At 35.4% G+C, this 10228-nt stretch overlaps 1 pseudogene; it reads right to left on the reverse strand.

Annotated features, from left to right (window-relative positions):
* Positions 1-2348: 2348 nt before the first annotated feature.
* Positions 2349-6783, reverse strand: LOC149252937 (nematode resistance protein-like HSPRO2 pseudogene; annotated as a pseudogene).
* Between the last annotated feature and the right edge of the window lie 3445 nt (positions 6784-10228).

Below are 10228 nucleotides of genomic sequence, written 5' to 3' on the forward strand. Positions count from 1 at the left end.
GCCCAGGATCGTCTAAAAGACGCAAGGGAAGCAGGGGCTACTCCCTTTCTTTAATAACACCAGTTCCTAGTCCCAATGCTAATGAAGTAAAGATGCTTTGGTTAGTAAAAAATATGAGTGAATTATGGGCCACTTACTCCTTTGCTAATTAAGCTATGTGACTTGGGTAAAATCGTAAAATAAATTGAAAAAATGTGTGGATTATGGCCACTTACTTTTCCCCTTAATTAAGCTATGTGTGAAACGTAAAACTTTTAAAGTAAAGGCTAAGTATTTTCCCTTCTAATACTGATTATTAAAACAATCTGAACTATATGGAAAAAAATTGCAGAGGTGAAGGCAATTCACTAAAGGTTACCAGTCACCCACGAAAGAAAAATTACAATGATTGGTTTTGTTCTTTGTAAACTGTGGGGTTAGACTCTGCACAAGCGAGGGAACCGTGTGTCAATCTGCAAGAAAATGATCAGTGTTAAGCCAAATTATAGATATTAAGAGTGACAATGATTATAAGCAATATGCGTTATCAATGTTCTAAATTTAAACTTATATGATTAAAGAACAATGTATTTTATAAATGATACTATACTAGAAATAATTTGACTAAAATTTACAATCTCACTAAAAAAAATTAGTATTGAAGAACTAAAGGCAAAATGTATACCTTTACCATAAATTCAGTTAAATTAAATGACATCCTAAGCAATAACACAAGCCCATGTGCAAGAAAATTAAAGTAGAGTATAAACAAGTATCAGAGTACTTTGTAAAATAAATGTAGAGATAAAAAATTATACTAATTATATGTTATTAGTCAATCCAAAATGTATTATGTAATATTTTTTCTCAAAACTTTGGAAATGAGTGGATATTTATGGTAGGAATGTAGCTTGAATACAAAAGAGGAATAATCAAGAGACCAAGTCTACTAGAACCATTGTCCATACCAAGTGAGTGTTGGGAAGAGGCCATAATGGATTTTATTACAATTATACCAAAGTATGAAGGAACAAATTTCATTATGGTTTTGGTGTTTTGACTTACAAAGTATGTCCACTTTATAGAAAAGAAGCATCAAAATGGTTTCTGAAGAACAATCCGCAAAGGAAGAAAATCATTGTCAAAGTAGAAACCCACCATGAAAAGCGTTGCAGAGATGATGAGCAAGAGACAACCTTTAGAATAGTCTCATTCACCCCTTACTACTCACTCAAATTTGTTATGACACAAACACGTAACACAGAAATGTCAAATGTAGGACAAAAAGGAAAAAAGCGTAACGGTATGATGTCAATGTATCCAAAAAAATGATATATATATATATATATATATATAAGATAACTATCTTCGTCAATAAGAGAAAATTGGATAAAGCCACCGTATAAGATGACTCATCAATAGTATAATGATATATCTTATATATTGTTAAATCAATAAATCAGAACAAGATCCAATAAGACCCTTGGATAGTTGGTTCACTCATATTAATTTTGAAGCATAAAATATTCAAATAAAAGAATTATATTTTTTGAGGCCTAGTTTAAATAGATAATTATTTAGTGGGACCCGTAATGAAATTGTAATGTTCCATCATTTAAATTATATATTTAAATATGATATAGATTTAATACATTAAATTTTTTATGATATATTATATTAAATAAATTCAATAATCTAAAATTATAATTATCTCAATTTCACACACTGAACTAAAAAATCTTAAAAAACAAAAAATCTGATTAAATATAAAAAAAAAATAATGCATCAAAAAAATTATGATGCATTCCATTAAATAAACTTAACAATTTAAAATTATAATTATCTCAGTTTCACACACTGAATTAAAAAATCTTAAAAAAAAAAAAATAACAACATTAAACTACATTTCATGTTAAAATTTATAATGAATTATATAAATATCATTAAACTCACATAGAATTTAGGTAAATAATTAAAAAATTAAAAAAAGAAACAACTCGTAAAATTTAATAATTTTCATAATTACCTTTTTAATTTTGGACAATCTTTTACAGTATTTAACGAAGGAGGAATTGCATACTATGAATCCTTAGTATCCTATCCATGTTGGAGAGGGAAAAAAAAAAAACTGTTCAAATTTCTAACACTGTTCTATTGATTGGTCCTACTGATGGGGATGAACAAAAATGAGTCTAATCCTATATCCAATATAATTCTATGTATAGTACTCAAAACTGTTAATGTAAGAAGTGTATGTATGAATTTGGGGTAATACTTTGAAAAACTGAAGGCATTGTTGTTTGTCTTGTAAACTTCACTTGATTTGTCAGTAGATCTTCCAGTATACCATCCACCATAGTTGTAGACTTCTAGTGCCAATAGTAACCCAAAAATGTCTTTGCACCATCCACACTAGGGAAATAAGGTGGTTCAAAATATATCTGACGCAGGGCATCACAAGCACCTAGATATGATGGAACCTTCATTTCAATGCTACCCATGGCTGTTACTACCAGCGGCTGATATGAGAAGAAAAACCTTTTCACCGCGGCTTCTATTGCCTGGAAGGCCAACAGAACATGTATTGTTGCAACATGATAAGCACCTGAAGTGTTATGTGAGCGAAGTCCATGTGAATGAAACAAATGCATAAATGCCTCCTCGAGCCTTGGTCCACCCATTGGATCAGACTCACCACCCATGACTTTGGGCACCAGATGCCTTAGTTCCTTGCCTTCATTTGTAAGGTCTCTAAGGGGGGCAGACCGAAGGCAATATGCACCTGCAAGCATACTAGTGCTACTAATTGCCAACTGGTGTTTAAGGCAAAGGAAATCATCTAGGTCCATCACTAGAAGAAAATTCACAATTTCTGTGAGCATGTTCCATATCCTTTCAACCATCCAACAGTTTGTGGATGCTCCTACGAAATCCCCAGAGTCTATTCTTTCGTATACTCTGTGCAACAATTCTTGGCCTACAAATACCCAGGCCTCAGAGATCTGGAGGACGTTGCAAAGTTTGGCATCTTTTGGATTATGGAACTGTTTATATTGTTTTAAAGAGTGAAAATATCTTGGCTTGCAGATTCTATCATATTCAAGAAGAGGCTTACCTGACATATTTGGTTCCCCCAGAACTAAAGTGAAGGGAGTCCTCTGCATATGGCCTTCAATGGCAAGCCATATTCTAGAAACCATAGCTTCAGTGCTTTTCCATGTACCCAAATGAGGAAGTAAGCTCTCTTCACTTGTTCTGCTAACCACAGGTAAAGCACCAGGTCTCTGCCATACCTCATGGAAAACTTTCCATGAGAGAACACCACTACTTACTGACAACTGAAGAGTGGGAACCTGCTTGTCATTTTCACAAATCATTGAAATCAACTCAATCTGGGAACTAATTAAGGATTCAAGCCTTCTCTTCCATTCCTCTTTGTCAATGTAAGTCCTTGTGTCACAGAGGACAGACGAAACAAACCGAAAAGTAATCTCCAATGACTGTAAGGCAGCCTTTACCAACCCCTCCCTAGACCAACCAGGCCATTCCTTTAATTTCCACATGGCACTGAGCTTGGGGAGATGCACATACTGCTCGTAACCCGCACAATCCATGGGGGAGGGCTCTATGGACTCTTCAACAAAGGCAAAATAGTATGCCATTTGTTTACAGGACATATTTTTTCCCCCAAACATAACGAGGAGAGTAAAGACACTAATGCTCTCCATATACCATAATCTAAAAAGAACAACATAATAATAGAATAAACACTAAAATCCATTTTAAACACTAAAATTTTGAAAACTAGAATAGAATAAAATGTTCTTAAATCCTTGATATATTTAAAAAGTTATATATAATATGTTACTGGACAGAAAACATATCTATTTGTTGCAACTCAACTTTTTCTGTAGATGATAAAAACTCAACACATAAATAATGAAAAGAGTTAAATAATGTCAACACATAAATATATATTTTTCCAGTTAACATAGTGAATAGATATAAGCTAAATATACGGTGGTTGGTGCACACATAAATACATGTTAGTGAAATATAATATACAACTTTTATTTTTTCTCCCCATGCCCTGTAGCATGTATGGGACAAAAAGTTTTGGTGAGGAAACTTTAATTTTTGTCTACCTAACCCTGTAAGATGTATGTGCAAAAGTTACAAGAAGACTAGTACAAGCAATTTAGGGGATATTTGGTGTTTCCTCAGTTATGCTATTCACAATCTGCTAGATGAAAGGTTCATTTGGAAAATTGATTGGGGTAAATTGAAGCAAAGAGGAGTTGATTGCAGCCTTTTTAGACCTGGTTATGAAGATTGCCTAATTGGGTTACCCTGCCATGGAAAGAATCTCATCCGGCTTATCCCTATATATGCTATTAGGTTTTGGTATAACTACATGGTTCCCAACAAAGCCAACCCCTCATTAATAAACCTTCTTTATAGTCCAATAAATATTTTTTAGAAGAAAATGTTTCCCTCTCTAATTCACTGCTATCCTTGTGTTAAATGGAATTCCCCACATCCAATATACCTGCTGGATACCTTAATATACAATAGACATAAGCTCATGATATGGAAAAAAGCTTCGTTCAATAATACCACGCTACAAAGTGATTCTACAAACTGATTTAAATCTCAAGGCCTTCAGTGTACTTACTTTTATGATTTACAGGATTATGATATAAATCTCATGGTCTTCAATGTAATTTTATAATTTTGAATTTGAAGTATTGAAATTACTGGAAATTCAGCAAGCCTAAGACAAAAACAGAACACAAACAAGGTAGGACAAGGAAACTGCCAATACATATAACAAAACATAACCATTGCAACTGCCAACAAGAAGCCAGAGACAACCCAAAGCATAGGTGCACTGAAGCTGCCCGCAATGTTAAAGACCCAATAATATGGACAACGTTTAATTGATCCAATCATTTGAAATAAATGAGTCCTACAATCCAACCTGACTTCACGTCCAAAAAATTGAAGCTTGTCGTCAGAAATACCAGTGAATATGAAGTATGCAATTGCTTCACATCTTAACATGCTTGCAAAAATTCCCAGTTTTTATAGATTGTACCAGCGTTATCAATTTCTAGGGCAATGATCTGGTCAGAAGTTTGGCGTCTTATTTAATTCTTTCAGACTGTAGAGTCCAAACCCCTAGTTTTGAAGCTTAATCTTTCGTCATGTTCTCGCATAAACTCTACCTTATAGTGCCAACCATAACTAGATAAAGCATGTTTCCAAAGACTATTAACAACAAACAATTTCAATAAGATCTCAATTGTATCTCCCTGCCTTTGAAAAGCTTTAACTACATGCAATAATGTAGGCTTAATACCAAATACCACTCATACCAAGTAATTATCGAATAACAAGTTGACAAGTTGTGCTGATGCAGAGGTTAAAGTTCAGAATTGACATTGTTATGCTTGTGGGGAACTACAGTGAAGGCGCAGTGAAGGCGTAAGTATAAATTGTTGAAAAAGGAACAAAATCGATTCATAGTTCACATTACAGACAACGTTTCCAATCCGGGTAAATGACGAGTTGGGTTTGGGAATATAAAACAACGTTTCAGATAAATAATGAGTTTTGGGATCTGCGTTATAAGTTCACAGGTATGAATTAGTCAGGTCCAATTGAATCGACTACCATTCTGAATTTTATGTGTTGTGCGCTGATTAAATGGAGATTTTATGTGCTGGATTGACGCTGATTGCGTTGAATTGTAGAATGCTTAATTGCTAGGATTGTTTCACCTATTGAGTTTGTGCTATGAATCCAAATCGATGGAGATCGATTCCAGTCTTAATTACAGTAAATAAATCAAGTTAAAATGCAGCCAGTGTTATGGTAAAGTTGTGGGTTGATTCCCGTGTCATTTTATAATGAAAATGCAGAGTGATTTGAGTTTTATTAGCGCTGAAGAAATTGTGGGTAGTAAAATGAATTTGTAGGTTGAGTTCTGATTGAAATCGACTCTGATTAACGACTCTTTTTGTATCTAAACACACTGTCTTGGCACTAGAAAGGCTGTATGAACAAGTTAAAGATTGAACGCTGGCATTTAAGACTGTATAGAAAAATGGAAATTGCAATATAATTACAGAAATGCAGACACTGAGAATCATCTGATAGGAATTAAAATTGCAGAAGTAAAATTTAATGAAGCATTTGGGAAATATATGAAATTGCCCTGTCTTGGAATTTCAATTGGGCTATATGCGCAGAAATTACCGAAGATTCTGGGGTTTGGAGGCTAGCCCTGCATCAACAGCTCTACCATAGTTATGTGTGAGGAATTTCGGGCCGGCTCGGTTGCTACTGCCACTGCTAGACCATACTGAAAAAGAAAGGTATGGAGGGGTATACGATAATACCTGTATACGCGCAAGACAGAGGTCGAAAGAGAATTTGAAATCTTCCGTCCTCGAAGCGCTGCATGCACTGAATCACCTTCTGTAACCTCTCTTCTGTTCGCCGGAGTTCAATGGTTGTAACCTCTCCCCTGTTCGCCGGAGTTCAATGGTTGTAACCTCTCCTCTGTTCGTTGAAGTTCAATGGTTGAATTGTCGGGAGTTTGAATTTTCGGGATTTGAGCAGATAATAAATTATCGAGGATGGTTGGTAAGGTTCGTAAATGTGCCTCATTAATACGCCAGAGTGGAGGCCAAAGTGGAGGCGAGCAGGGTCGATGGGCAGGAGCACGGCAGACGACAGAGTCGCTGGATCTGTGTGACCTGTAATCACCGGAGAGGGATGCCTGCATGTAACTGCCATGATCCATGGTCAAGCATGTAAGGGCGCCATGACGTCAAGGAGGCTGTCTGCCGCTGTCAAAGGGTGTAAGGACATAGCATTAACTTTGCTATGGAGGTGGAAATAGGAACTGCCGATTCCATATTCGTCTTGGAGGGTGTGGAAATAGGAATTGCCGATTCAAATATATGAATATGATGAAAATTTGAGGGCAAGATTATCTATTTATTAGTGGTAAGGCAAGGCCACCTGGTGGTGGGAAGAAATCAAAACAGTCAAGGAAATGAATGAGCAGGAGGTCACCTGGGAACAATTTCAGAAGCATTTCAAGGATAGATATTTGACTGAGTAGTTTTATGAAAATGAAGAAAAGGAATTTCATGACTTGAAACTATGACAATAGTTTATGGATGAATTTATAGCCAAGTTGACATCACTATTAAGATATATTCCCTACATCCATGAGGAAAAGGCTAAAGTCCAACGCTTTGTCAGCAACTTACCTGCCTTCATGAAGGAGAAATTAGAGTTTGATAATCTGAAAATGATGAATGGAACAGTGTGAAAGGCTCAAACCTGTTACCATCAAATGAAGCAGAAAGGCGAGGTTAATAAAAATTGGCCAAGTAAAAAAGGGAATTTTTTTTTGCCAATAATAAGAACATGAAAAATGCGAGTACCAGATATTTGGGATGAAAAGGACCAAATGGATCCACTAAGAGAAATCAACAGAGGTACAAACCTCAGAATGAAATAAAAAAAAATGAAGCATCAAGTAAGCTAGAAGAGTGAGATTCCTAAACCTCCCTTGTAGTGTTGGGGTTGTGGGGAACCACATTACTACAAGAATTGCCCTCACAGAGGGAGAGAATAACCTATTGCAAATGTTCATGAAGCTTCTAGTATCAGTGATATGGCGCGAATTATACCCCAAATTAATTCAACATTAGAAGATCACCAAGCATATTATCAACCCTCGAAGGTGGAACTCGAAGGTAAAATATCTGATCACCCTGTTTCCATTTTAATAGATCCGAGTGCCAATTTGAGCTATGTCAATCCCAGAATAGTTGATTTATGCCATCTAAAAAGTTTAAAATTTAAGAATCCATGGCTGGTTCAACTGGCCACAGGTGCTAAAAGAAGAGTTAGTGCAAAAATAAAGGACTGTGAAATAAAACTTGTGGGACAAAAAATTAAGACAGATTTAAATATATTACTGTTAGGTTCCTATGACATCCTGATAGGTACGGACTGATTAGAATGACAGTAGGAATTAGTAAACTGTAAAGATAAAACCATTGATTTTCCGTCAAATGATGGTACCAGAATATAAATCTAGGGTGTTAATAGAGAAATCAAATTATGACCTATTACAACCCACCAGTTAGCAAGATGCATGCATAAAGGTTATCAAATCTATGCAGTTCAAGCAGAGTATACAAACTCCAAAGGTAAATTGTCTGTCTTGGAGAAAATACCAGTGGTCCAAGAGTTTAAAGATGTGTTTCCATAAGATATTCCCAGACTACCACCCAAGAGGAAACTTGAATTTACCATAGAATTGGTCCGTGGAGCCACCCTAGTTTCCAAAGCCCCCTACAAAATTAGTGTCCCTGAGTTAACTGAGCTAAAAATACAACTCCAGGAGTTGTTACATTAAAGTTATATTCGACCCAGTGTATCTCCTTAGGAAGGCCCAGTATTGTTCATAAAGAAGAAGGATGGTAATTTGCGTTTATGCATAGATTTTAGACAACTGAACAAGTTAACCTTTAAGAATCAGTATCCCTTACCTCGAATTGATGACCTCTTTGATCAAGTTGAAAGAGCGGTGGTATTTTCAAAGATTGATTTAAGATCGGGGTATAAACAGATTCAAATTAAAGATGAAGACATTTACAAGACTGCATTTAGAACATGCTATGGCCATTACGAGTTTGTAGTCCTACCATTCAGACTCGCTAACACTCCAACAACATTCATGAGTATGATGAAGGGAATTTTCCATGCTTACCTAGATAAATTCATTCTTATCTTTATTGATGATATTCTGGCATACTCCATAAGTATTTAGGAACATAAAGAACACCTTCGGATAGTGTTACAAACCCTAAGAGAAAATTATCTTTTCGCCAAATTCAGCAAGTGTAATTTCTTTAAGGATCAGATTCAGTGTCTAGGACATGTCATATCATCTGACAGTATAGTTGTTAATCCAGAGAGAGTTAAGACCATCATGAACTAGCCTGTCCCAACCAATGTGGTGGACATATGCTCCTTTATGGGTCTTGCTGGTTATTATAGGAGATTTATAATGGGGTTTTCTAAAGTCACTTATCCAATTACCTCCTTGCAGAGAAAGGGAACCGGTTTCAAATCATCCATAGAATGTCAAGATTTTTTTGAAAATTTAAAGCATTTACTCATCATTGTGCCCATATTAAAGATTGCAGCTCCTGAAGAAGACTTTATAGTTTGTACAAATGAATGCAAAGAAGGTGTAGGTGGAGTATTAATGCAAATGATAACGTAATTTATTACGAATCTCATAAATTAAAATAGCATGAACAGAAATATTCTGCTTAGGATTTGGAGTTAACTGCTATAGTTCATGCTTTAAAGGTATGGTGGCACTACCAGCTAGGGAAAAGATTTATGCTCAAGATAGACCACAATAGCTTAACTAGTTTCTTTAACCTACCCACCTTAAATACACGCCAAGCTCGATGGACTGCATTCTTAAGAGAATTAGATTTTGAAATCAAACATTTAAAGGGGAAAGAAAACAAAGTAACGGATGCAATAAGTAGGAAGCTGCACCATATCTACGAGATTTCATTTAGTCAAATTGAATTCAACTTTGTTGATAAACTAAAGGAAGTAACTAAAATGGATCTTTAATACAACTATCTTTGGCAACAATTAAAATTTGCACAAAATTCAGCAGAGCGACGAGAGTATAGTATTAACTCTGAGAATTTATTGATGTTTAGGAATCACATTTATGTTCTTAATAAATTATCATTAAAAAGAATCATGTTAGATGAATTTCACAAGAGTCCTTATGCGGCTCACCGAGGCTATCAAAAGCTCTTCTCTGTTGTCAAGAAAAGCTACTATTGGCCTCGCATGAGGAAGGACATTTCTGAATATTTAGCCAAATGCCTAGAATGTCAGCGAGTCAAAGATGAACATCAACATCCTATTGGGTTACTGCATCCCTTACCCATCCCTGAATGGAAATGGGATACAATACCCTTAGATTTTATAATTGGATTACCTCGATCAAAAAAGTAAAATGATTTGATTATGGTTATGGTAGACAAACTGAGCAAGACTGCTCATTTTATACCTGTCAAGTCCATATATCAAACAGTCGAAATAGAAGATATATTTATGAAGGCGATTTTCTAGCTTCATGGGATGCCTCGAGTCATAATATCTGATCACGATGTTAAGTTTA

This window comes from Pinus tabuliformis, chromosome 7, assembly GCF_031772625.1.
Source record: "Pinus tabuliformis cultivar Carrire ecotype Pingquan chromosome 7, CPIR1, whole genome shotgun sequence".
Classification (NCBI taxonomy): domain Eukaryota; kingdom Viridiplantae; phylum Streptophyta; class Pinopsida; order Pinales; family Pinaceae; genus Pinus; species Pinus tabuliformis.